Source organism: Rhinolophus ferrumequinum, chromosome 14, assembly GCF_004115265.2.
Source record: "Rhinolophus ferrumequinum isolate MPI-CBG mRhiFer1 chromosome 14, mRhiFer1_v1.p, whole genome shotgun sequence".
NCBI lineage: Eukaryota > Metazoa > Chordata > Mammalia > Chiroptera > Rhinolophidae > Rhinolophus > Rhinolophus ferrumequinum.
Window position 1 is genome coordinate 31,328,891 of NC_046297.1, and position 27,219 is coordinate 31,356,109.

A 27,219-nucleotide genomic window follows, 5' to 3' on the forward strand; every position below is an offset into this window, starting at 1 on the left:
TGTCTTCGGGTACCTAATTTAGCATTGTAATTTTGTGATAAATTCACCTTTTTTGTTTAAGCTAGTTTAAGAGGTCATCTGTTACCAGCAACACAAAGAACCTTGGCCAAGGCAAGAAATCAGAAGGAAAACAAAGGTATATAGAAAAGTGGCTAAAAATTATTTTCTAAAATATAGCTAAAGTGACTAAAATAATTTTCTAACAGATGGTTTACAAAATTTGATCCTGCTTAATCTGAACAACAATCAGCTCTCCTGGATTCCTGAAGAAGTCAGGAGGTAATTTTGTTTATAGTTAATCATCTACTCCCACCCCCCCCCCAACCCATCCTGGCCATATGCACATGTTATGCCTAGCCGCAAGTCCTTTTGGGATTTGTACGTAGTAGCAAAGAGGTATCTGAAGGACTGAGGCAAGCCACTAATTTTAACCAGGTGATTCCTTAAACACTTCAGAGAAATGAGAAAAGCATGGTTTGGTAGGCAAAGTGTAAAAGTCGGGGTTTGAAACAAAGTTCTAAAGTGGATTGTGTTATTGATCTCCCAACTTTGGGGTCCTTGGAGCTTCTTCCACTACAGAATTCGTGACATTAAATTTTATTTCATATGAGTATTGTAAATAATTTCCAGCTTGATAGAAAAGGTATTATAAAAACAAAGGATTTAAAACAAAGATGTTATTTTTCCTTTTTAAAAAAGCCTCCACATCGTATTATCATTAATAGCAACAACAACAAAAATAAAATGTTGTTTCTTCCTGCACAGATAGGCTGCTATTACAGTGCCTTTCTGGAGCTAGCTGAGGGACTTGTCCTTCTGTAGGCAATCCACCTTCTTGGGCTTTTTTTCTCACAGATGGAGAGAGCTCTATTTGCTTTGGATACTCTCTTTATTTCCTGGTGAGCAGAAACAGAGGTATTACAATGTAATGTAAGAGCATCCAGATTTTTAAAACAGGACACAAAACTAGGAATAGCCCTTAATAAAAGGCTTTCTGCAGCACGTAAATTCTATTCCAATTCACTTGTCTATACCTCTAGCCAATTTATTATATTTCCCAGATAGAGTTTTACAGAAAAAAATAATATTTTAAAGACAGACCAGAGGCAAATAAACAAGTAAGTTATATAAACCAGAGTACTCACAGAACTAAATCCTCCTGAAATGAGGAGCTGGAGTTCGGGGGAGAAGGTTTAGGCTGAGGGAACAGTAGGGCGTGCGGTGGAGGAAGAGGGGCCCAATTGTCAGCTGGGTCAAAGGAGGGATTTTTATCTGGAGGAAGAGAAGGCTTAGAGTGGGCTACGAGAATTTGGAAAGTGTTGCAGTTTTCGCAGAGGGAGGGTCGAGCTCGAAGAGTAAAGAAGGTCTGGACATAGGGAATTTCTGACCACTTTCCGTCGCGGTGACAGAAATTATATTGGGGTCAGGCACTGTTATAGTAAAAGATAAGTCATATGGGTCGGATCTCCTGTAAGTTGAGCCCAAGCGTGTGTAAGTTGTGGAGGAGATAACCGAGAGGGGTAGATTTGGCAGGGACCGAATGTGAGGTCCCCACGGTTTGAATAGATGGAGTGAGAAGGGTGAGGAGAGAGCCTCCTATTAAGGGGAGAGCAAGGGGATGTATCTATTGCCCCTGTGAGCCCCCTAAGTCGTGTATTTAAAATTGTTTGGTACACCAACTCTATATTCAGGAACTTGACAAAAGTAAGTCTTAAAAGGTTTCTCTAACTCTCAGTAACTTTCAAGGTCTTGCAGATAACTTCAAATGTAAACAAAGGGCTGCTGCAGTCTCTGCTTGAGGCCGAGGTAACTGAAGAGAAAAAAAAGAGACACTTTTAAACCCAGGCAGCAAGCCCCCCCACTCCTTATTATAGCCTCCTGAAGTTATAAGGGCAACTATAATACCTTAGGTCCTCTCCACAATTGTTGGTAGTTCTGTTTATATATACAGTCTCTAAGGTCTATACTTGTCTATGTTTTATATATATTCTAATCGTTTTACCTCCAGGTGGTATTGCCAGTTTATAATATTTAATTGGCTAAAAATAAGAGATTAAGTGGTTATATTAATTAAGATAATAAAAACTAACAACTACTTCTCAGGATCATGTGATCTAAGGAAAAATTTGATACTAAGGCTGGTTTCTTGGTTTCACTAAGTTGTGTTAAATGATAAAAGTTATTAACTAAGTATTTCAAAATAACAAAATACTTAAATACCAATTATTGGACAGGTCTGAGATTATCTATTTCTTGTCACAAGAACATTAAGAGATAAATTAAGATCTGTTAATGTATCATGTATTTCATTACAAAAGCCTATGCTTTTGAAGGTTACAAAATATATTCCTCCATTTACCAGGGAAAGTGCTAATTACTTGCTTTTGGTTATCAGTAAAAATTAAGGTTGTAAAGCTAGTACAAAATTTGAGTTTTTTCTCTCTGCTAAGTAAGACAAAGTTTATTAGACTATTGGTCTACTACTAATATAAAAAACTTTTCTACCTAAAAAACAAAGGTTCTATATGGCATCACAATAATTTCTATATTCTAGGACTACTGGTGTTCACGTACCCTTCTCATGTCAGATATAAGCCAATATAAACAATAATTTAAATGTTTTTAAATAGATAAGTTAGGGTAAATTCATATTTTCCCTTACTTGACAGCAAATTATAGTAATTCTGATCCATTGTTACATCTTAATAAAAAGCCACAGAATCTAGAGAAGGATAGGAAATTTGTGTAAATATCTATAACAATTGAGACAGTAAAAACAAGTGATAAAGGAACAGTGAGAAAAGACCAGAGACAGGCCAGATTTCTGGCTGCAATTATAGACAACCCAGGGCTGAAGCCACCTCAGGGCACCCCAGAAACCCCAGAAGAGGAAACGCCAGACCACTGAAGTAAGGAATGCCCTAATCCTCCAAACCAGCCATGCCCCCAATGCAAACTAAAAGGGTACTGAAGGGAACAGGGACCAACTCTCTCACCACAAATGGCTGTTATCACTGTTGGGCCCTAAATTCCCACTGGCTCCCAAGCTGTTCTCATCGCAGGGGTGGAACTGTGGGTGACCCTTGATGTGACAGGTACACCTGTTAATTTCGTGATTAATATAGAAGCCATTTATTCTTTCTTGACCACTTACTCTGGACCTATATATTTCCTCCAAAACCTACTCAGTTGTAAAGATAAAAGCCCTAAATTTGGGATCATTTTACTGAGCCTGTTCCTTACCATTGGCTTATGCCTCAGGAAAAATATACAATAAACAAATCAGCCTTAAAAAGGACTCTAGAAAAAGTTTTGTCAGGAGACCTCTAAGCTCTAGCTCTAATTGCTGCCCATTGCTTTGGATTCTGACCTCAATTCTGTTATTTTCTATATTATTAACTTGGGAAAAGGACAGAAGGCACTCAAAATATAAGGACTGGCACCTCCCCCAGGCCAACTCCTCTACACGTTGCAACCCCTTAGAGTTGTAAAGTTGTACAGTGGGAACCAAATAATGTTAAAAGCCTGGGTCTTTTAAAAGGGGGAAGGGTCTTTAACAGCCCAGTTAACTGCTAAATGGAAGGGACTCCTTACAGTTCTCCCAAACACCCCAACTACTATCAAGCTACAGAGAGTCAGTAGCTCGGTCCCCTTCCCTTCAAATCAAACCTGTTTTATTAAAGTCTCCACAGGACACCCCCAGAAAAAAGACTATTGCTTCTGTTCCTGTGAGCCAACTGAAAACCTTAAGCTCCTCTTCGAACAGACAGACATGTCACTCTCCGAGGACTGATCACTATTAATAACTAACCCCAGACTCCTGGAGCTGCTCATGTTACCTTTATCTTAAGAGCTTCAGTTTTCCTCTTTACTTACACCCCTCTGGCATGCCCGTCTCACTCTTAGGGACCCTAGTTATAGTCCCTTCTCTCACCTTTACTTGTTCCTCTTCTCATTATCCTTGGACTACTCCTATTTGGACCTTACCTTTTTAACATTCTTGTTAAGTTTATCTCTTCCAGAATCAAGTCTATTAAGCTACAGTTGACTCTTGTACAAGGCTTCCAGCCCATTCCCATGAGGGACTCTGGAACCACCTTCAGGCCCTTAGATCAGAACTTGAACTTCCAGCTCAATGCCCCTAACTTAGGTCAGTCCATGGATGAGGCTGCCCAACTTTTTGGGACCTAGTCGTTCCACCATCCCCCGTTCCTTAGGAGGATCCAACCTCAACCTTCCTAGCCTTCTTGGCTTAGCCATGGAAGACTGAGAGAGCCCAGGGCCCCCGGCTCCCTCCTCCATCACAACAGCAGAGCCCAGGGTAACTCTTCTCGTGCCAAGTAAGCCAATCTTCTTAATAGACACACGGGCCACCTACTCTGTCCTCCCCAAATATTCAGGGCCTACTCATCCCTCCCATATCTCCATTGTCGGAATTGACGGCCTTATCTCACAATCTCTAATTACCACAGCCCTAACTTGATCACTTCATAACTTGGTTTTTACCACTTATTTCTAGTACTCCTCAGGTGTCCCACTCTCCAAATTCAGAGTCTACTTTCAATTTTGTCCACCCGACCCTGAACCCATCCTTCTCCTCATGCTCTCCCCCTCTGACACTCCGATACAGATCCTCTTACCTCCGTCCCTCATCAATCCTGTTGTTTGGGACACGTCCACCCCTTCTATCGCTTCACACCACTGTCCTGTCAAAATCAAGCTGCGCAATCCATCCTCGTTTCCAAACCAATCCCAATACCCTATCTCTCTCATTCGTCAAAAGGTCCTACAGCTCCTGGCTAGGGGTCTTCTCAGGCCTACCCTCTTCCCAATCTGTTTCACACCCGGTTTGTCAATGACAGCTCCACCCTTTCTGATGGTTCCTACATAGCTGGCTATGCCATTGTCATCCCACCACTACTATCAACACACATCCCCTCCCGTTGGGGACGACCTCACAAAAGGCAGAACTAATTGTGCTCATCTGGGCCCTAACATCCTTCTCACACAAATCATTCCTCAACTTGGCCTCCCTATCTCCATTCAATCTCATAATGGCCCAGCCTACATCTCCCAGATCACACGACAGGTCTCGTAAGCCCTCGATGTATACTAAAACTCCATATCCCCTACAGACCCCAATCCTCGAGTAAAGTAAAAAAGCCAACTCCATCATTAAATCTCACCTCACCAAACTCTCCCAGAGGTCCAACAACCTTGGATGACCCTCCTACCCCTCTCCCTCTGCCCAATCTCTGCCATCCCTTGGGCCCCCATCTTCAGTCCTTTCGAGCTCATGTATAGCAGCCCTTTCCTACTAGCCAACCGCCCTCCTAATAGCTCCCAGCCCTTAGCCTCTTTCGGCAGATCCTTAGGGAACACACAGACTGCATTCTTCCCTGACCTCAAGACACTTCCTCTCTTTCTCTCCCTAACGCCAGGAGACTGGGTCCTTCTCAAAGACCTCAACCCCTCACACTTAAGACAATGGGGGAAAGGGCCCTTCGGGGTCCTTAACACCCCCACTACAGCCAAGCTGCTGGGTTACCCCTCCCAGTTTCACTTCTCTAGGCTGTAAAAACGGCTGAACCGCCTGTCCTGCCATTCCACAGGAACACCCGGGCTCCACGATATTGCTGCTCAGTCCTGAGCCCCATCTGGCTTCACCTTCACAAGCTCCCTAAAGAAAAATTGGAAATCCCTTGAACAGTGACCTCTGCCCCTGCCCCGTCCTTGCTGCACGAACCAAAGAACCCCAACCTCACTCGCGGCTCTTTCGCTACCCCTCAAAATCCTCTCGGTTATCTCCACCTTTCCCCTTAACCTCCACAGGTCCATTTTAGAGCTCCTTTTCAACGCTTACCTCCAAGAAAACTTTAATTACCCATGGGATTCCATCACCCATCTTCTCAACCCTAGAGGGGACATAAGCCCCCCCCGCCCATAGCTGTCTTCATAATGTTACTCTTCCCTCTCATAACAGTTTCCCTATCATTATGCCCCTTATCTCTGGAACCTCAACCTAACTCATCATCTTCTAAATTAGTCATCCCCCTTATTCCCTCAAGATGGCTGGCTCTGACTATCCACCTCTAAACTGTTTGCTGCCATCCTGTAACAGCTCAAATATAGACTAATACTTCTACCTTCCTCTTTTATAAAGTTCAGCACGGACCTGCCTTCCACTCTAAATCCAACACTCACTACAACTCCTTCCCGAGCCAATACCAGCTCAAAACAACACAATACCTGAAAACCGTCACCAATGCTCCTGACAAGGCCCATGACAAATTTAGGGCCATTGTGGGCCCCTTAAATATCTTAACTCACATCTGCCACTGCACCCCCCCCCATCTCCTGCTCATAGGCTACCAGCAGCCCTGTGGGCAGCTTAGACCCCAATCTCTGTAATACCACCATCACTATCTCACACTCTCTTATTTATTCCACCTCCTCTACAGGGTTCCTTCTTCCAACAACCCCTCCCCTTCTCCTCCTGTCCCAGCCTCAACGCCACTGGAACAACTAACATACTGTCAGGGGAGGCCTCAGACCCGAATTAGACTTACCCCATGGTTCCCCCATGCAGGCTAAAAGTTATCCAAGTGTCCTAAGCTACCTATTCCATTTGACCCATCTGACTTTTCTTCAATACACTCAAACTCCATCTCTTTAGACATCAGAATTGTACACCCGGCATTCCCATACAGCCCCTCATGGGAACCACAGTGTCAGACACATTTGATATTTGGGACAAGAAAAGCTTCCCCGAGAAATACACAAAAATCCTAACCTCTTTCTTCTCCCTCAACATGTTCACCTGCCTTGGTCCCTCTGGCCTCTTCTTCCTCTGTGGAACCTCCACATATGCCTGCCTGCCTCCCCACCAACTGGACAGGCACCTGCTCCCTAGTTTTACTTTCTCCAGGTATTCAGATCACCCCCAATAATCAATCTCTACCTGTCCCCATATACACTCTTATGTGCCAAAAAAGGGCCGTCTCCCTTATGCCACTCCTAGTGTCACTGAACATCTCTGTGGGGGTAGCGACAGGAATAGCAGGGCTAGAAGTCTCCTTACACCACTTTCAAACCCTATCACAGGACCTCACCCAGGCCCAGAAAAATAGAGACCATGTAGTGCAGGGCATCCTGCCGACTTCGCCATGTGTCATGCGGGGCGTCAGGCAGGGTCTCTGGTCCCGCTCCCCCCACAAGAACGCAGGATATGGCTAGGCCAAAAAGGAACACCCACGGAGCCATAGGTAGGGGAGTCATACCACTATACTCTTGCTGGCGGCTGGGTTGGAGACACAGGAACCAGGAACAACACAATTCTCAACCCTCACTGTGCCACTTGCAGACTCAGCCACCATCTTCTTGCTAGCTCCCCCTTTTTCTGCTAGCCTAGCCACGGCAGTTATATTCATGGCCAATGGCTCACTGGTTACAGCTGACGGCCAACTAGCCACAGCTGATGGCCATTTGATCACAGTCGATGGCCATTTACTACCTGAGCCAGCATCTTTCTATGTGAGGCCGAGAGCCTGCAAACTGCTTTTTGGGGCTCTGTCTCCACACTCCACCCCTACAGGGTCTTGCCTCACAATCTACGCGACAAGCGTCTTCCGCGAGGGGCCCTGTGCAAGAAGCCTGGAGGTGAATGCTATTTCCTGGACACAGCCAAGCTCTCTGGTCACAGCCAGGGTTTCTCAGGGCACCACCAGTACTTCTGGGCACAGCCAGACTTCCTGGACTTCTTAGGGTACCACTAGTCTACCCGGGCACACGAGGGCCTCTCAGGGCACTGCCACTCTCTCTGAACACAGCCAGACTTCCTGGACTCAGCCAGGGCTCTCAGGGCACTGCCACTCTCTCTGGGCTCAGCCAGACTTCCTGGACACAGCCAGGGCTCTCAGGGCACTGCCACTCTCTCTGGACACAGCCAGACTTCCTGGACACAGCCAGGGCTCTCAGGGCACTGCCACTCTCTCTGGACACAGCCAGACTTCCTGGACACCCAGGGCTCTCAGGGCACTGCCACTCTCTCTGGGCACAGCCAGACTTCCTGGACACAGCCAGGGCTCTCAGGGCACTGCCACTCTTTCTGGACACAGCCAGACTTCCTGGACACAGCCAGGGCTCTCAGGGCACTGCCACTCTCTCTGGACACAGCCAGACTTCCTGGACACCCAGGGCTCTCAGGGCACTGCCACTCTCTCTGGACACAGCCAGACTTCCTGGACACAGCCAGGGCTCTCAGGGCACTGCCACTCTCTCTGGGCACAGCCAGACTTCCTGGGCTCAGCCAGGGCTTTCAGGGCACTGCCACTCTCTCTGGACACAGCCAGACTTCCTGGACACAGCCAGGGTTCTCAGGGCAGTGCCACTGTCTCTGGGCCTCTCAGGGTACCGTGCTGGAACAACAGCGGCTCACAGTCAAGGTGCTTACATATTCTCGATGGCGGCCGGTCAAGACACAATAGCAAACATCTGCCAGTTCCACTACATAGTGGTATGTTCCCAAACAAATAGTCAAGCTGTCCATTAAATTAGGGATGGAAGGCAATTCCCCATAGTCCATAGTCATTCTCCAGGGCTGTCCTGGGGGTGAGGGATGACCTTGACCTCACCCTCAGCTCCCACGGAGGACTCAGCAAGCCATTCCTCCTGGGACTATAAGTCCTGCATCCGGGCTGCCTCAGCAAGCACTTCCCAGCCCACCGGGCTGCAAGGACCTTCGCTTTCTCTGGCCTCTGCTGGTTGGGGAACCGTCCACGTCTTCCCACCCCTCCACGGGGGTCCAGCTCTCCGGCAGCTGCTCCTCCTGGTCTTCCTGAGACTGAGTGCTCATAAGCACAAACTGCTCCACTGCCCTTCGGAGAGCTTTGGCCGGCACTGTACCCTGCTCGCTGCGCCATGTGTCGTGCAGGGCATCCTGCCGACTTCGCCATGTGTCATGCGGGGCGTCAGGCAGGGTCTCTGGTCCCGCTCCCCCCACAAGAACGCAGGATATGGCTAGGCCAAAAAGGAACATGCACGGAGCCATAGGTAGGGGAGTCATACCACTATACTCTTGCTGGCGGCTGGGTTGGAGACACAGGAACCAGGAACAACACAATTCTCAACCCTCACTGTGCCACTTGCAGACTCAGCCACCATCTTCTTGCTAGCTCCCCCTTTTTTCTGCTAGCCTAGCTACGGCAGTTATATTCATGGCCAATGGCTCACTGGTTACAGCTGACGGCCAACTAGCCACAGCTGATGGCCATTTGATCACAGTCGATGGCCATTTACTACCTGAGCCAGCACCTTTCTATGTGAGGCCGAGAGCCTGGAAACTGCTTTTTGGGGCGCTGTCCCCACAGACCACCACAAAAAGCAGTGGTTTATGAGTAGCTGGCACCCTTGGCTTCTCCCCCTAGAGGGCCTCTAATCATTATCGTTTTGGGTCCTAGCCTTTGTCCCAGCCGCATCTGCCTTTTTCCCCCAATTCCTGCAGAGCCTACTCCAGGTGTTCGCAAATGGAATTATCCATAAAATGCTTCTCTTACAACAACATTACGAGCCCCTTCTACAATGTTCCCCTCCTTCAACATCCCCGTTCAGCCTGAAGCATCTACAGAAGAGAGACATGATGGCCCCCTCTCCTTTTTAATAACAAACAGGGCTGGAATGTTAGGTCTCTGAATGTTAGAGACCTGGACTTAATGTTAGGTCTCTGAATGTTAGGTCTCAGAGACCTTGACTTACAGAGTCAGGTCTACAAGAAAACAACAAAATGTCTGTTGGTCTGCACCTGCAGACAGAGACAAACTTGCGATAACAGAAAATGCCACAAAATAGCTACTGGCTTGCAGGCAGTCAACATTTTCTGTTCAAACAATGCTACCCTGTCAGCATAGCCCCTATAATATCCTCCTCACCCCCTCCTTCAGGGCTGTAAGTCTTCTTTAGACATGCAGCCTGGACTGTAGCCATCTTTTGCTTGATAAACTTTTGTCTCTTACAATAAAAACTTTCTTAACTTGCCTGACCTTGCACGTTCCTTTACTGGCTGACCTATCACTTAGCTCTGTTTGAAGTACAAAGTACAATATTAAAGGAACCAAAAAGCTTTCACTGAAAAAATTAGAATTGGAAAATGTATAGGTCCATGCTGCTTTATAGATAATTCTTTAAAAAAAATTTTTTTTATACCACATATATTTCTCCCCGCCCTTTTTTCCACCGCCCCTACCCCCACTCCTGTTCAAGGCATTGTTTCTCAGTCTAGTTGTGTAGGACACAACTCCCTGGTCCATGTTGGTATTATGAGCCTTGCGCTCCCCCTGGCTGAGGCAGTTGGTTGCCAGTCGAACGGCTGCTCACAGCAGTGCTCGCCGGCTGCCAGCTGCTCACGCTGGCTGCCAGCCACTTACGGCAGCCCACTGCAGCCCACTGCAGCCCACTGCAGCCCACTGCAGCCCACGCCAATTCTGGCTGCTCACGGCAGGGAGAGCTGTTCACAATCTTAGATGTGGAGGGCGCAGCTCACTGGCCCACTACAACCACCTGCGCCACCAGGCTGGTCCCAATAAATTTTTTAATAGTGACTTTGTAGCCTGTAATCCTACTTTTAATTTTAGTAGGTTTGTTTGTTGATTTGCATGACCTGTTTAACATTTAACTTTTTGAGTACCTCTTTTAAAAATGGATTAATTTTAATATTTGTTTGCTTTTTAAAAATTAAATTTATTGTGGTGACATTGGTTACTAAGATTATACGAGTTTCAAGTTTACAGAATTGTAATACATCATTTGTATATTGCATTGTGTGCTCATCATCCAAAGCTTTTAGCCTCTTTCCATAGCTATATATTTGACCCCCTTTCCTCTCTTCAACCTCCCCACACCTCTTTTCCCCTCTGGAACTGCTAAAGTTGTCTATGTCTGTGAGTTTTTGCTTGTTTGTTGTGTTTGTTCATTTGTTTGTTTCTATTTTATATTCCACATATGAGTGAAATCATATGGTTCTGGTTTTTCTCCATCTGACTTATTTTGCTGAGCATGATATTTTCAAGATTCATCTATGTTGTCAAAAATTGCAATATTTTAAAGTCTTTTCTTACGGCTGAGTAGTATTCTATTGTATATGTATATATACCACATCTTTATCCAATCACAGGTTGTTTCCATGTTTTGGCTACTCTGAATAATGTTTCAATAAACATAGGGGTACATATATTTTTACGAATAAATGTTTTCAAAATTTTTGGGTAGATACCCAGAAGAGGGATTGCTGAGTAATATGGTAGCGCTATTGTTAATTGTTTGAGGAACCTCCATACTGTTTTCCGTAGTGGCTGTCCCAATTTACATTCCCACCAGCATTGTTATGAGGGTTTCTTTTTTCTCCACAATCTTTTTACCACTTGTTGTTTCTTGCTTTATTGATAATAGCCATTCTAACAAGTGTGAGGTGGTTTTGATTTGCATTTCCATTGCTAGTGAAGTTGAGTGTTTGCATTTTTTTAAACAAATTATTTTATTTTATCATTATTTATTTATTTATTAGATTTTATTGGGGAAGGGGAACAGGACTTTATTGGGGAACAGTGTGTGTACTTCCAGGACTTTTTTCCAAGTTAAGTTGTTGTCTTTTCAATCTTAGTTGTGGAGGACGCAGCTCAGCTCCAGGTCCAGTTGTCATTGCTAGTTGCAGGGGGCGCAGCCCACCATCCCTTGTGGGAGTCGAACCAGCAACCTTGTGGTTGAGAGGACATGCTCCAACCAACTGAGCCATCTGGGAACTCAGCGGCAGCTCAACTCAAGGTGCCATGTTCAATCTTAGTTGCAGGGGGCTCTGCCCGCCATCCCTTGCGGGACTCGAGGAATTGAACTGGCAGCCTTGTGGTTGAGAGCCCACTGGCCCATGTGGGAATCGAACCGGCAGCCTTTGGAGTTAGGAGCATGGAGCTCCAACCTCCTGAGCCACCGGGCCAGCCCTGCATTTTTTTTTTGTTGTTGAGTTGTGTAAGTTCTTTACATATTTTGGATATAAGCCCTGTCGACTGGCAAAAACAACTTTCCAGAAAGTCCACCAAAAGAGCGGTTTATTCGGGAAAAGAAAAATAAACAAAAAACCCCCATTGCAATATAGGTCCATGCTGCACACCTCCACCAGGGGCTCCAGCCAGCTGCCCATGTGAAGAAGAATAACCTCGGTTCCAAGATGGCTATTCTATTTATTAGCATCCCTCCCCCAGTAGTTACCACAAAGTCCAACAGGAAGTCAGGACCAAAGAGTCCACAAGGGGCCCAGCTCCACCCATAGTCCTCCCAGCTCTATGGGTAAGCATTTTAAGATGCCAGTTCACTTTCATCAGCCCCTTATTAGTGGTATTGTTTGCAAATATCTTCTCATATTTGGTTGGTTGCCTCTTTGTTTTGTTGGTGGTTCCTTTTGCTATGCAGAAGCTTTTTAGTTTGATATAGTCCCATTCATTGATTTTTGCTTTTACATCCTTTGACTTTGGGGTCAAATTAATAAAATGCTCTCTGAGATCCAGGTCCTTAAGTTTGGTATCATTCCTTGTGCAGGGGCCATGCTAATCTTCTCTGTATCGTTCCAATTTTAGTATATGTGCTGCCGAAGCGAGACATAAATTTAGTATCTATGCATTCTTCTACGTAATTTTTGTTTCAGGTCTTATACATAGGTCTTTGGTCCATTTTGAGTTAATTTTTGTGTATGGTGACAGATAGCAGTCTGGTTTCATTCTTTTTTCCCCAGCACCACCTACTGAAGAGGATTTTTGTTTCCCCCCTCCATTGTATGTTTTTGGCTCCTTTGTCAAAAATTATTTGCCCATATATATGTGGGTTTATTTCTGAGATCTCAATTCTTCTTCCATTGGTCTGTGTGTATGTTTTCCGCCAATGCTATATTGTTTTGATTATTGTCACTTTGTAGTATAATTTGGAGTTAGGAACTGTGATACTTCTGGCTTTGTTCTTTTTTCTCAGGATTGCTTTGGTTATTTGGGGTCTTTTGTAATTCCATAGAAATTTGATAATTTTTTTGTTCTATTTCTTTAAAAAAAATGCCATTGGGATTTTGATGGAGATTGCATTGAATCTGTGTATTGTTTTGGGTAATATGTGCATTTTAGCTATGTTGATTCTTCCAATTCATGAACACAGAATCTTAGTTGTTTCCATTTCTTGGTGTCTTTTTCGATTTCTTTTAATAATGTAGTTTTCAGTGTATTGGTCCTTCACATCCTTTGTTCAGTTTATTCCTAGGTATTTTATTCTTTTTGTTGCTTTTGCAAATGGATTTTTTTTCATTTCTTTTTTTTGAAATATCATTGTTAGTATATAGGGAGGCAGTGGATTTTTGTACACTGATTTTGTATCCTGCAACTTTACTGTATTTGTTTATTGTTCCTAATAGACTTTGGTATGTTCTTTAGGTGTTTTTCTTTTTAATATAAAGAATTATATCATCTGCAAAGAGAGACAATTTGACTTCTTCATTCCCAATTTGTATACCCTTTATTTCTTTCTCTTGCCTGACTGCTCTGGCTCAGACTTCCAGCACTATGTTGAATAACTGGTGAGAGTAGGCATCATTGTCTTGTTTCTGATCCTAGAGGAAAAGCTTTTTATTTTATCATTAATTATGATATTAGCTGAGGGTCTGCCATATATATCCTTTATTATTTTAAGGTGCTTTCTTCCTTGTACACCCATTTTATTGAGTGTTTTAATCATAAATGGGTGTTATATCTTGTGAAATAGATGCTTTTTCTGCATCTATTGATGTGATCATATGAATTTTTTTTTAAGAAGGGCACTGCTCAAAGTGGCAACCTTGGTGTTAGTAGCAACATGCTCTATAACCAACTGAGCTAACCGGCTACCTGATCATATGAATTTTGTCCTCTATTTTGTTAATGTGGTGTATCATATCGATTGTTTTGTGCATGTTGAGCCATCTTTGCACCTTGAAGGAACCCCACTTGATCGTGATGTAAATCTTTTGAATGCATTGTTGTATTCATTTTGCTAGTGTTTTGTTTAGGATTTTTGCATCTATATCAGAGATATTGGTCTGTAATTTTCTTTTTTTTGCCTTGTCTTTGCCAGATTTTGGTATAAGAATAATGTTGGCCTCATAAAATGAGTTAGGAAGTATAATGTCTTCTTCAGTTTTTTTGAAACATATCGATAAGGATAGGTATTAAATCTTTGAATGTTTGGTAGAATTCACTAGTGAAGCCATGTGTTCTTGGACTTTTACATTTTGGAAGATTTCTGATAATTGCTTGAATTTTCTTACTGTTGTTCTGTCTATATATACAGGGTGCCAAAATTAAAAAAATGCATATTTTAAGAAAGGAAAAAAAACTGTATTAAAATTACACTGATGGTAACCACTTTGAGCACCTCTTTTGATTGCACAAGTCAAACGTGACTTATATTGATCTTTCATTTTGGTATATATTGAGCATTACAATTTTAATACAATTTTTTCTTTTCTTAAAAATGTGTGTACATTTTTTGTATACACCCTCTGTAATTATCAGTTTTTCGTGATTTAGTCTAGGAAGGTTATATATTTCTAAGAACTTGTCCATTTCATCTAGGTTATTGAATTTGATCTTTCACCATATTCTCGTATAGTCCTTTGTATTTCTGCAGTCTCCATTGTAACTTTTTCTCTTTCCTTTCTGTTTTTATTTTTGAGTCTTATTTTTTTAAAGTTTATTGGGGTGACAATTGTTAGGAAAGTTACATAGATTTCAGGTGTACAATTCTATAATATATCATCTATATATCACATTGTGTATTCAACACCCAGAGTCCATTCTCTTTCCCTCACCATATATTTGATCCCCTTTAGTCTTATCTATTAACCCCCTATTCCCTTACCCTCTGGTAACCACTGAACTATTGTGTGTATATGAGCTTTTGTTTCTTCATTTGTTTGTCTTGTTCTTTTGTTGTTTTATATACCACATATCAGTGAAATCATATGGTTCTTGACTTTCTCTCTCTGATTTATTTCACTTGGCATAATAATCTCAAGATCCATCTATGTTGTTGCAAATGGTACGATTCCATCTTTTCTTATGACAGAATAGTATTCCATTGTACACAGAAGACGTGTATATATACTACATCTTTGATGTAGATGATATATATCCAATCATTTATCGAAGGACACTTTGTTTCCATATCTTGGCCACTGTAAATAATGCTGCAAAACCAATCCATATAGTTTTATGGATAAATGTTTTCAGATTTTTTGTATATATACCCAGGAGAGAGATTGTGGGTCATATGGTAATTCTATTCTTAATTTTTTGAGGAACCTTCACACTGCCTTTCATAGCAGCGGCACTAATCTTCATTCTCACCAACAGTGTATGAGGGTTCCTTTTTTCTCCACAGCCTTTCCATCACTCATTATTATTGGTTTTTTTGATGATAACCATTCTCCCTGGTGTGAGGTGATATCTCATTGTGGTTTTTATCTGCATTTTCTGATGATTAGTGATGCTAAACATTTTTTCATATGTCTATATGACATTTGTATGTCTTCTTTGGAGAAATGTCTATTCAGGTATTCTGCCCATGTTTGTTTTTTTTTGTTGTTGAGTTGTATGAGTTCCTTATATATTTTGGATATTAGCCCCTTATCAGAGACATTACTTGTAAAATTTTTCTCCCATTCGTTTGGTTGCCTCTTATTTTATCATTGGTCTCTTTCTTTCTTCTTTTTTTTTTTTTAAATTAGTTGATGGTTTCTTTTGCTGGACAGAAGCTTTTAAGTTTGATATAGTCCCATTCATTTATTTTAGGTTTTACTTCCCTTGCCTTTGAAGTCAAATTCATAAAATCCTCTTGGAACCCAAGGTCCATAAGTTTAGTACCTATGTTTTCTTCTATGCAGTTGATTGTTTCAGGTCTTATGTTTAGGTCTTTGATGCATTTTGAATTAATTTTGGTACATGGTGACAGGCAGCAGTCTAGTTTCATTCTTTTGCACCTGGCTTTCCAATTCTCCCAGCACCATTTGTTAAACAGGCTGCTCTTCTCCATTATATATTTTTGGCTTCTTTGTCGAAAATTATCTGTCCATATTTATGTAGGTTTATTTCTGGGTTCTCAAATCTATTCCATTGGTTTGTGAGTCTGTTTTTCTGCCAGTACCATACTGTTTTGATTATTGTTGCTTTGTAACACAAGCTGAAGTCAGGGAGTGTGATACCTCCAGCATTGTTCTTTTTTTTAGGATTGCTTTGGCTATTCGGGTTTTTTTTGTGGTTCCATGCAAATCTTATGATTTTTCTATTGTATTTCTTTAAAAAAATGCCATTGGAATTTTGATGGGAAATGCATTAAACATATATATTGCTATGGTTAATAAGGCCATTTGAACTATGTTGATTTTTCCATCAATGAACATGGAATCTCTTCCCATTTCTTTGTGTCTTCTTCAATTTGTTTAAAAATGTTTTATAGTTTTCAGTATATAGGTCTTTCACATACTTGGTTAAGTTTATTCCTAGGTATTTTATTCTTTTTGTTGCAATTGCAATAGGAATTTTTCTCTTATTCTTTTTCTGAAATTTCATTGTTAGTACATAGAATGCAGTGGACTTTTGTATATTGATTTTGTATCCGGCAACTTTACTGTAGTCGTTTGTTTCTAATAGCTCTTTGGTGGAGTCTTTAGAGTTTTCTATATATGCATCATTCATCTGCAAAAACTGACAATTTCACTTCTTCATTTCCAATTCAGATGCGTTTTATTTCTTTCTCTTGCCTCATTGCTCTGGCTAGGACTTCTGATACTATGGCTAGGACTTCCGATACTAATAACAGTGGTGATAGAGGACAGCCCTGTCTTCTTCCTGAATGTTGAGTGAAGGCCTTCAGTTTTTCACCGTTTATTATGATATTAGCAGAGTGTTTGTCATATATGGCCTTTATTATGTGAAGGTATTTTGTTCTACACTCATTTTCTTTTTTTTTTTTAACTTTTATTTATTTTATGTGTGTTTTTCCAGGACCCATCAGCTCCAAGTCAAGTAGTTGTTTCAGTCTAGTTGTGGAGGGCGCAGCTTGCACTGGCCCATTCATGGATCCAACTGGCAAACTTGTTGTTATGAGCACTGTGCTCTAACCAACTGAGCTAACCGCTGCCCCCAATACCCATTTTATTAAGTGTTTTAATCATAAATTTATTTTGTATCTTGTCAAACACTTTTTCTGCATCTATTGATATAATCATATGTTATTTCTGATTTATTTTGTTTATGTGGTGTATCACATTGATTGACTGGCATATGTTGAATCATCTTTGTGACCCTGGGATGAACCCTACTTGGTCATGATGTATAATATTTTTAATGCATTGTTGCATTTGATTTGCTAGAATTTTGTTTAGGATTTTTCCGTCTGTATTCATCAGAGATACTGGTCTGTATTTTCTTTTTTGTGTTCTCCTTACCAGGTATCGGTATCAGGGTAATGTTGACCTAATAAAATAAGTAAGGGAATATTCTCTGTTCTTCAATTTTTTTTTTAAATTAGAGTTTATTGGAGTGACAATTGTTAGTAAAGTTACATAGATTTTGGGTGTACAATTCTGTATTTCATCAACTTTAAATTACATTGTGTGTTCATCACCCAGTCAGTTCTCATTCCATCACCATATATTTGATCCCCTTTACCCTCATCTACCATTCCCCACCCCCTTATCCTCTGGTAACCACTAAACTATTGTCTGTGTCTATGAATTTTTGTTTCTCATTTGTTTGTCTTGTTCTTTTGTTGTTTTTGGTTTATGTACCACATATCAGTGAAATCATATTGTTCTCTGCTTTTTCTGTCTGACTTATTTCGCTTAGCATTATAATCTCAAGATCCATCCATGTTGTCACAAATGGTCCTATTTCATCTTTTTTACCGCAAAATAGTATTCCATTGTTTATATATACCACAACTTCTTTATCCATTTATCTATCGAAGCACATTTTGGTTGTTTCCATATCTTGGCCACCATAAATAAAGCTGCAATGAACATTGGAGCACACTTGTCTTTATGAATAAATGGTTTCAGATTTTTTGGGTAGATACCCAGGAGAGGGATTGCTGGGTCATATGGTAATTCTATTCTTAATTTTTTGAGGAAACTCCACACTGCCGTCCATAGTGGCTGCACCAATCTGCATTCCCACCTACAGTGTATGAGGGTTCCTTTTTCTCCACAACCTCTCCAACACTTGTTACTATTTGTCTTGTTGATGATAGCCGTTCTAACTGGGGTGAGGTGATATTTAATTGTGGTTTTTATTTGAACTTGTCTGATGCATCACAGTGATGTTGAGCATTTTTTCATATGTCTATTTGTCATTTGTATGTCCTCTTTGCGGAAATGTCTCTTCAGCTCCTCTGCCCAGTTTTCAATTGGGTTGTTTGTTTTGTTTTTTTGTTGTTGAATTGCATGAGTTCCTTGTATATTTTGGATATTAGCCCCTTATTGGAGGCACTGTTTGCAAAAATCTTCTCCCATTCGTTTGATTGTCTCTTTATTTTGTCAATGGTTTCTATTGCTCTGCAGAAGCTTTCAAGTTTGATATAGTCCCATTCATTTATTTTAGCTTTTACTTCCCTTGCCTTTGGAGTCAAATTCATAAAATGCTCTTTGAACCCAAGGTCCATCAGTTTAGTACCTATGTTTTCTTCTATGCAGTTTATTGTTTCAAGTCATATGCTTAAGTCTTTGATCCATTTTGAATTAATTTTGGTAAATGGTGAAGATAGCAAGTGAACTTTCATTCTTTTGCACGTAGCTTTCCAATTCTGCCAGCATTATTTATTGAAGAGGCTGTTTTTTCTCCATTGTATGTATTTTGCTTCTTGGTCAAAAATTATCTGTCCATATTTATGTGGGTTTATTTCTGGGTTCTCATTCTATTCCATTGGTCTATGTGTCTGTTTTTCTGCCAATACCATGCTGTTTTGATTATTGTTGCCCTGTAGTACAAGCTAAAGTCAGGGAGTGTGATACCTCCAGCATTGTTCTTTTTTATTAAGATGCTTTGGCTATTCGGGGTCTTTTGTGGTTCCAAACAAATCTGATGATTTTTTGTTCTATTTCTTTAAAAAATGCCATTGGGATTTTGATGGGGATTGCATTAAATCTGTATATTGCTTTGGGTAATATGGCGATTTAAACTATGTTGATTCTTCCAATCCATGAGCACGGAATGTCTTTCCATTTCTTTGTGTCTTCTTCAGTTTCTTTTAAAAATGTCATAGTTTTCAGCATATAGGTCTTTCACATCCTTGGTTAAGTTTATTCTTACGTATTGTATTCTTTTTGCTGCAATTGAAAAAGGAATTTTTTTAAATTTCTGTTTTCGAGATATCATTGTTAGCATATACGAAAACAATAGACTTTTATATGTTGATTTTGTAGCCGGCAACTTTACTGTATTTGTTGATTGTTTCTAATAGCTTTTTGGTGGTGTCTTTAGGGTTTTCTATATAAAGCATCATGTCTTCTGCAAAGAGTGACAATTTAACTTCTTCATTCTCTATTTGGATGTCTTTTATTTCTTTTTCTTGCCTGAGTGCTCTGGCAAGGACTTACAACACTATGTGGAAAAGCAGAGGTGGTAGGGGAGAGCCCTGTTGTGTTCCTGAATGTAGAGCAAAGAGCTGCTGTTTTTCACCGTTTATTATGAGTTTAGCTGAGTGTTTGTCATATATGGCCTTTATTATATTAAGGTATTTTCCTTCTATACCTATTTTATTAAGTGTTTTAATCATAAATGGATGTTCTATCTTGTCAAATGCTTCTTAAGCATCAATTGATATAATCATAGGATTTTTGTCCTTTATTTTGTTTACGTGATGTATCACACTGATGGATTTGCGTATGTTGAACCATCCTTGTGGCCCTGGGATAAACCCCACTTGGTCGTCATGAATAATCTTAATGTACTGTTGCATTCAATTTGCTAGAATTTGTTTAGGATTTTGCATCTGTATTCATCAGAGGTATTGGTCTGTAGTTTTTTTTTTTATCCTTACCAGGTTTTGGTATCATTGTAATGTTGGCCTCATAAAATGAGGTAGGGAGTACTGTCTTTTCTTCAATTTTTTGGAAGAGTTTGAGCAGGACTGGTATTAGATCCTCTTTGAAGGTTTGGCGGACTCTTGCTTTTGGGAAGGTTCTGGATGACTGATTCAACTTCCTTACTGGTGATTGGTCTATTTAGATTTTCCAATACTTCATGGTTCAGCCTAGGAAGAATATATGTTTGTAAGAACTTGTCCATTTCTTCTAGGTTATTGAACTTGGTGGCATACAGTCCTTCATAGTATTCTTGGATGATCCTTTGTATTTCTGTGGCATCCGTTATAAATTCCCCTTTTTCATTTCTGATTTTGTTTATTAGTGTCTTCTCTCTTTTTATCTTAGTGAGACTAGCCAAGGGCTTGTCAATTTTGTTAATCTTTTCAAAGAACAAGATCTTTGTCACATTAAGTTTTTTCTATTGTGTTTTTGTTCTCCATTTCCTTTAGTTCTGCTCTGATTTTTATTATTTCCTTTCTTCTGCTGACCTTGGGTTTCATTTGTTCTTCTTTTCTTAGTTCTTTAAGGTATAACGTGAGGTTATTTATTTGGGATTTTTTTTTTTTCGGTTCGTGCTTTCTTTTTATTTATTTATTTATTTATTTATTTATTTATTTATTTATTGGGGTGACAGTTGTTAGTAAAATTACATAAATTTCAGGTGTGCAATTCTGTATCACATCATCTATAAATTACATTGTGTGTTCACCACCCAGAGTCAGTTCTCCTTCTATCACCATATATTTGATCCCCCTTACCCTCATCTCCCACCCTCCAACCCCCTTACCCTCTGGTAACCACTAAATTACGTTCCCTAGATTAATTTTCAAACCCCGTGGCCATCTTGTGGTTACTGATTGTTTTCTAATCCCCTCACCTTCCCCCTTACTCCCACCCCCCCGCCCATCTAGCAACCTCAGTTTTTCCTCTTTGTCTCCAAAACTGTTTCTGATTAGTTCATTCACTTATTCTTTTCTTTAGATTCCTCATATAAGTGAGATCATATGGTACTTATCTTTCTCTGTCTGACTTATTTCACTTAACATAATGTTCTCTAGGTCTATCCATGTTGTTGCAAATGGTAAGATTTCTTTCTTCTTTATGGCTGCGTAATACTCCATTGTATAAATGTACCACAGTTTCTTAATCCAGTCATCTACCGATGGGCATTTCGGTTGTTTCCATGTCTTAGCTATTGTGTATAGTGCTGCAATAAACACAGGAGTGCATAAAGATTTTTGAATTGGAGTTTTGGATTTCTCCGGATAGATACCTAGGAGTGGAATTACTGGATCATTGGGTAGTTCCGTTTTCAGATTTTTGAGATACCTCCATACTGTTTTCCATAGTGGCTGCACCAATCTGCAATCCCACCAACAGTGCACAAGCGTTCCCTTTTCTCCACATCCGCGCCAGCACTTGTTGTTTGTTGATTTATTGATGATTGCCATTTTGACTGGGGTGGTATCTCATTGTGGTTTTTATTTGCATTATTTAGGTTTTTTCTTGTTTCTTGATATAGGCCTTAATGGTATAAATTTCCCTCTTAAAACGGCTTTCGCTGCATGCCAAAAATTTTGGTAGGATGTATTTTCATTGTCATTTGTTTCTATGTATCATTTGATCTCTCCTCTAATTTTTTCTTTGACCTGATCGTTCTTTAAAAGTATGTTGTTTAATCTCCATGTATTTGTGGTTTTTCCTGTTTTCTTTTTGCAGTTGATATCCAATTTCAAATCCTTGTGCTCAGAGAATATGCTTGGTATGATTTCAATCTTCTTAAATTTGCTGAGGCTAGTTTTATGTCCCAATATAAAGTCTATCCTTGAGAATGTTCCTTGTAGACTAGAAGAAAATGTACAGTCTGATGTTTTAGGATGAAGTGCTCTATAAATGTCAATTATGTCCATTTCATCTAATGTGTCATTTGGACTGCTATTTCTTTATGTATTTTCTATTTGGGTGATCTATCCATAGCTGTCAATGATTTATTTAGGTCCCCTAGTATAATTGTGTTTTGGTCAATTTCTCCCTTTAGTTCTGTTAGTAGTTGCTTGGTATAATTTGGTGCTCCCTGATTGGGGCATAAATATTGATGACTGTTATGTCTTCTTGTTGGATAGTCCCCTGTACCATTATGAAATGTTCATCTTTGTCTTTTGTTACCTTTTTTACCATGAAGTCTGTTTCATCTGATATCAGTATGGCTATACCTGATTTTCTCTGGATACCATTTGCTTGGAGTGTCAATTTCCACCCTTTCACTTTGAGTCTATGGTTGTCCTTGTAACTGAGATGTGTCTCTTGGAGACAGCATGTGGTTGGTTTAGTTTTTTGATCCAATCTGCTACTCTGTGCCTCTTTATTGGTGAGTTCAGTCCATTTACATTTTGGGTGCTTATTGATATGTGAGGATTTCCTATCATTCTATCTTTAGTTTTCTGTTAAGACTGTATCTCCGTCGTTTCTTTGCCTTTTTGTTGTTGTCTATTATTTACGTGTGGTAGTATTCTATGATTTTTCCCTCTGTTTCTTTTATTACAGTATATATTTCAGTTCTGGATTTTTTTTTGAGTGCTTACCCTTAATTTTATGTAAAAGAAAGTTTGATATTTAAGGTATTCCATTTTCTTCAGAAGGCTTACTTTCTCCATTCCCATATTCTGGTTCAGGCCTTTACTCTCTCCCTTTTTATGTTTAGGTTGCCACAAATTGTCCCTGTTGATGGTGGTCGAATAGCCTCCTGTACTATTTCTTGTAGTGCAGGTTGTGTATTAGAAAATAGCCTCAGCTCATGTATGTCTGGAAAGGTCTTTATTCCTCCTTCATATCTAAAGGATATCTTTGCTGGGTATATTATTCTTGGCTCATAATTTCTCTCTTTCAATAGTTTCAATATTTGGTTCCACTCCCTCCTGGCGTGTAGAGTTTCTGCTGAAAAATCTGATAATATTCTAATGGGCTTTCCTTTGTAGGTACAGTCTTCTTTTCCCTGGCTGCCTTAAGAATTCTTTCTTTGTTGTTCATTTTTGACAGCTTCAATACAATGCATCTTGGAGAAGGCCTGTTGAGGTTGAGGTAATTTGGTGTTCTATTTGCTTCTTGGATTCGAGGATCCAGTTCTTTCCACAAGTTTGGGGAGTTCTCATCAACAATTTGTTTGAATATACTCTCTGTTCCCTTCTCTCTTTCTTCTCCTTCTGGTATACCATTGATCTTATATTGGTCTTTCTGATGGAGTCAGAAAGTTCTTGTGGAGTTCTTTCATTTCTTTTAAGTCTCAAGTCTCTGTCTTCTTTCATCTGTTCATTTCCAGATTTTTGACTTCGATGTCACTGATTTTTTCCTCCATCTGGTCAACTGTACTACCAAAGCTGGCTATTTCATTTTTCATTTCTTCTATTGAGTTTTTAACCTCCAGAAATTCTATTTGGTTCTTTTTTAAAATTCCAATCTCTTAGGTAAAATGTTCATTTTGTTCTTTGATTGTGCATTAAACTGCCTTTCTGTGTTTTCTTGCATCTCATTGAGTTTTTTCAGAACTGCAATCTTGAATTCTGTGTCATTTAAGTCACATATTTCCATATCTTTAAGTTCATTTTCTGGAGACTTTTCACTTTCTTTCTGAGCTGTCTGGTTGCCTGTTATTCATGGCAATTAATGATGTATTATTTCCCTTCCTGGATATCTACAGGTGTGGGTTCTGCAACAGATTGATAGGAAGAGGTGCTTCTTTTGTTTTCCAGTACGTGTTGGTAGAATGTTTTATTTTCTCTTCGGCTGCAGCCTTTTATTCCCTCTCACACTGTAACATTATGTTTTGTCTGCACTATTCTGGCTTCTCACACAATGGGGGGATTCCCTGGAAGGCGGGCTTCTCCTGTGTGAAAAGTTCGCCTGGGACATAGGGCGCCGCGTCCGTGTGGGATGCAAAGAGCAGGTTGCTGGGATGTCAGGGCACCACCTCCATAGGGGGATGTGGAAAGCTTCTGATGTTCCGAAGCTCTTCCTGCACCAGTGTCAGGGCCTGTTTGTTTCAGCTGCTATTTACCCCCGCAGGGATCTCCCCAGATAGATAGGGGCGGGAGGGGGGTTGGGTTGTGAGAGGTGGCTCTGAGCAGTTGCAGCGACTACCAGAACAGCCAGTCCTATACCCAAGGCACCCTTCTGTTTACCAGAACTAGTTGGGCCAGGGTTCTCATAATTGCAAATATTCTGTTCTTTTGATCTGACACTGCTACCATTCCGCTTCCAGCGCTGGGCACTTGGGGGTGGGCTGAGCTCTGGGAGGGTAGGGAATGGTCGGCTAGGCACAGTACCTATGCCTTCTGTCCTCTGCTTGGCAGTGAGGGCTTTACCTGCTGTTTTCACCCTTCTTCCGTCAGTGTTTCTTTTGAGGTCTCTGCCATGAGCGTTGGGTGTAACCATGTCATATGCTCATCCCTCAGGCTGGATTGTGGGCCATAAGGGGTGTGCTAGCAGCTTGGATTCTTCCCTCTCCCATGACTGCTGTAGGTCTGAAATGTAGGGAGCTTGGATCTCTGAGCTCGGTCTGTATTCTGAGTCCATGTGCTGCCCACGTCTCTGCACTTCCCTCTTCACGCTTCTCCTTCTTGCCCAATTTGCCCACCTTTAGATGATTCCAATTGCGCATCTTTTAGTCTTGCCTATCTGCTGAGCAGGGAGTCCTTTGTGGAATTATAGCTGTTCAGTTTGTTGTAAATTTCAGAGGAGATTTCAAGAGGCTCACCTCATGCCGACCTTTGTATGATGTAATCTCTTTTCTTTTTTATCCTTGTTGAGTCTAGTCAGAGGTATGTCAATTTTTTACATCTTTTAAAAGAACCAGCCTTTTATCACATTAATTTTTCCTATTGCCCGTTTTTTTGTTTAATTTTTACTAATTTTTAATATTTCTTCTCATTTTGGGCTACATTTACTCCTTTTTTTCTAGTTCTTTGAAGTGAAATGTTAGGTTATTTGAGATTATTCTTGTGTTTGTTTTTTTTGAGGTAGGCCTGTAATGATATAAACTTCCCTCTTGTTACCACTTTTGCTGCATTCCCAAAATTTTGATATGTCGTGTTTTCATTCTCACTTGTCTCTATGTAGTTTTGGATCTCTCCTTTTATTTCTTCATTTACCCAGTCATTTCTTTTGTAGAATGTTGTTTAATTTCCAAAAATTTGTGATTTTTCTGCTTGGTTTTGCTGTTCATCTCCAATTTTAAAGCCTTATGGTCAGAGAATATGCTTGGTATGATTTAAATTTTCTTAAATTTGTTGAGGCTTGTTTTGTGTCTGAACACAGGGTTTATTTTTGAGCATGTTTCATGTGCGCTAGAGAAGAATGTATAATCTAGTGTTCTGGGTTGAATAGTTCTGTAAATGTTAATTATGTTCATTTGATCTAACGTGTCATTTAAGGCCTTCATTTCCTTATTGATTTTCTGTTAGGATGATCTATCCATGGCTCTGAATGAGTTATGTAGGTTTGCTATTATAAATTTTTTTTTTTTTTTTTTTTGGTTTTTACCTTCAGTTCTGTTAGTAGTTTCTTTATATATATTTTCATGCTCTGAGGTTGGGGACATATAATGCATTAGTACCTGTTACATGTTTTTGATGTGTTGTCCCTTTATCATTGTAAATGTCCATCTTTGTGCTTTGTTACCTTTTTTATATTGAAATATATTTTGTCCAATATAAGTACAGCTATATCTGATTTTCTCTGGATGTCATTTGCTTGGAGTATCATTTCCCATGCCTTCACTTTGAGCCTCTGTTTGTCCTTGCAGCTGAGATGTGTCTCCTGAAGGCAGCATATAGTTGAGTTTTGTCTTTTAATCCAACCCGCTACTCTGTGCTTTTTTATTGATGATTTCAGTCCATTTGCATTTAGTGTGATTATTGATATGTGAGGATTTCCTATAGACCTTTTCTCTTTTGTTTTCTGGTAGTCCTGTTTCCATTGCTTCTTTTCCTGCATGTTTCTTTTTGTAATTTGTGTTTGGTGTTATTCTGTGATTATTTCCTGTGTTTCCTCTTTTGTAATGTTATGGATCTTAGTTCTAGATATATATTTTTTGTAGTTATCATTAGGCTTATGTAAAAGAAAGTTTCATATTTACAGCAATCCTTTTTTCTTCTAATTGCATCTTATCTCCATTTTCCTGTGCAACTGAAGTCCTCTACCTCTCCCCTTTTATGTTTTTGTTCTCAGTAATTATCTCTTCTTATTCTGTGAGATCATCTCCAACTTGCAGTAGCTGTTGTCTTCTCTTTAAAAAACTGTGTTTACCTCCTTCAACTTTTATGTTATATTTAAGTGTTCAATACCCTATTGTGGTCAAGGCTTGCAATTTCCAGCTTCTGTCTGTCTGTTAGTCATCTTACTCTTAATTTGTATCCTTTTATCTTTTTGTTTTAAGTAGAAGAACACCCCTTATCCTTTCCTATAATGCAGGCCTTGTGATGGTAAATTCCATCAGCTTTTGTATCTATGGAAAAGTCTTGTTTCTTCTTCAGATCTAAAGGATAACTTTGCTCAATAAGTTCTTCTTGGCTGGTGATTTCTCTTTCAATAATTTAAGTATTTGATTCCACTCTCTCCTAGCTTGTAGTTTCTGCTGTAAAATCTGATGATAATCTAATTGGATTTCATTTGTAGGTTACTATCATCTTTTCCCTGGCTCCCTTTGGAAATGTTCTTTGTCATTAATTTTTGATAGTATTAATATAACGTGGTTTGGAGAAAGCCTTTTTGGACTGAGATAATTAGGGATTCTGTTAGCTTCTTGGATTCGAGTATCCAGTTCTTTTCATAGATTTGGGAAGTTCTTGTTGATTGTTTGTTTGAATAACATCTTTGTTCCCTTCTCCCTCTCTTCTCCTTCTGGTGTAGCCATTATTCTTATATTGCTCTTTCTGATGGACTCAGATGGTTCTCGTAGAGTTTTTCATTTTTTTTACTCTCATATTTCTCTCATATTTGAGTTGTTTTTAGATTTCTGTCTTCAATATTACTATTTCTTCCTCCATCTGGTCTGCTGTATTTCCTAAACTTGCTAGTTCATT

At 40.2% G+C, this 27,219-nt stretch overlaps 2 protein-coding genes and 1 pseudogene across 2 annotated transcripts in view; 2 read left to right on the plus strand and 1 right to left on the minus strand.

Annotated features, from left to right (window-relative positions):
* The window catches only part of LRRC69 (leucine rich repeat containing 69), a 181,265-nt gene that overhangs the window by 38,934 nt on the left and 115,112 nt on the right, over nt 1–27,219 (plus strand). The gene's annotated exons all lie outside the window — the stretch shown is intronic.
* SLC26A7 (solute carrier family 26 member 7) overlaps nt 1–27,219 on the plus strand; it is a 445,736-nt gene that overhangs the window by 3,455 nt on the left and 415,062 nt on the right. The gene's annotated exons all lie outside the window — the stretch shown is intronic.
* LOC117034228 (uncharacterized) lies at nt 12,528–12,643 on the minus strand (annotated as a pseudogene).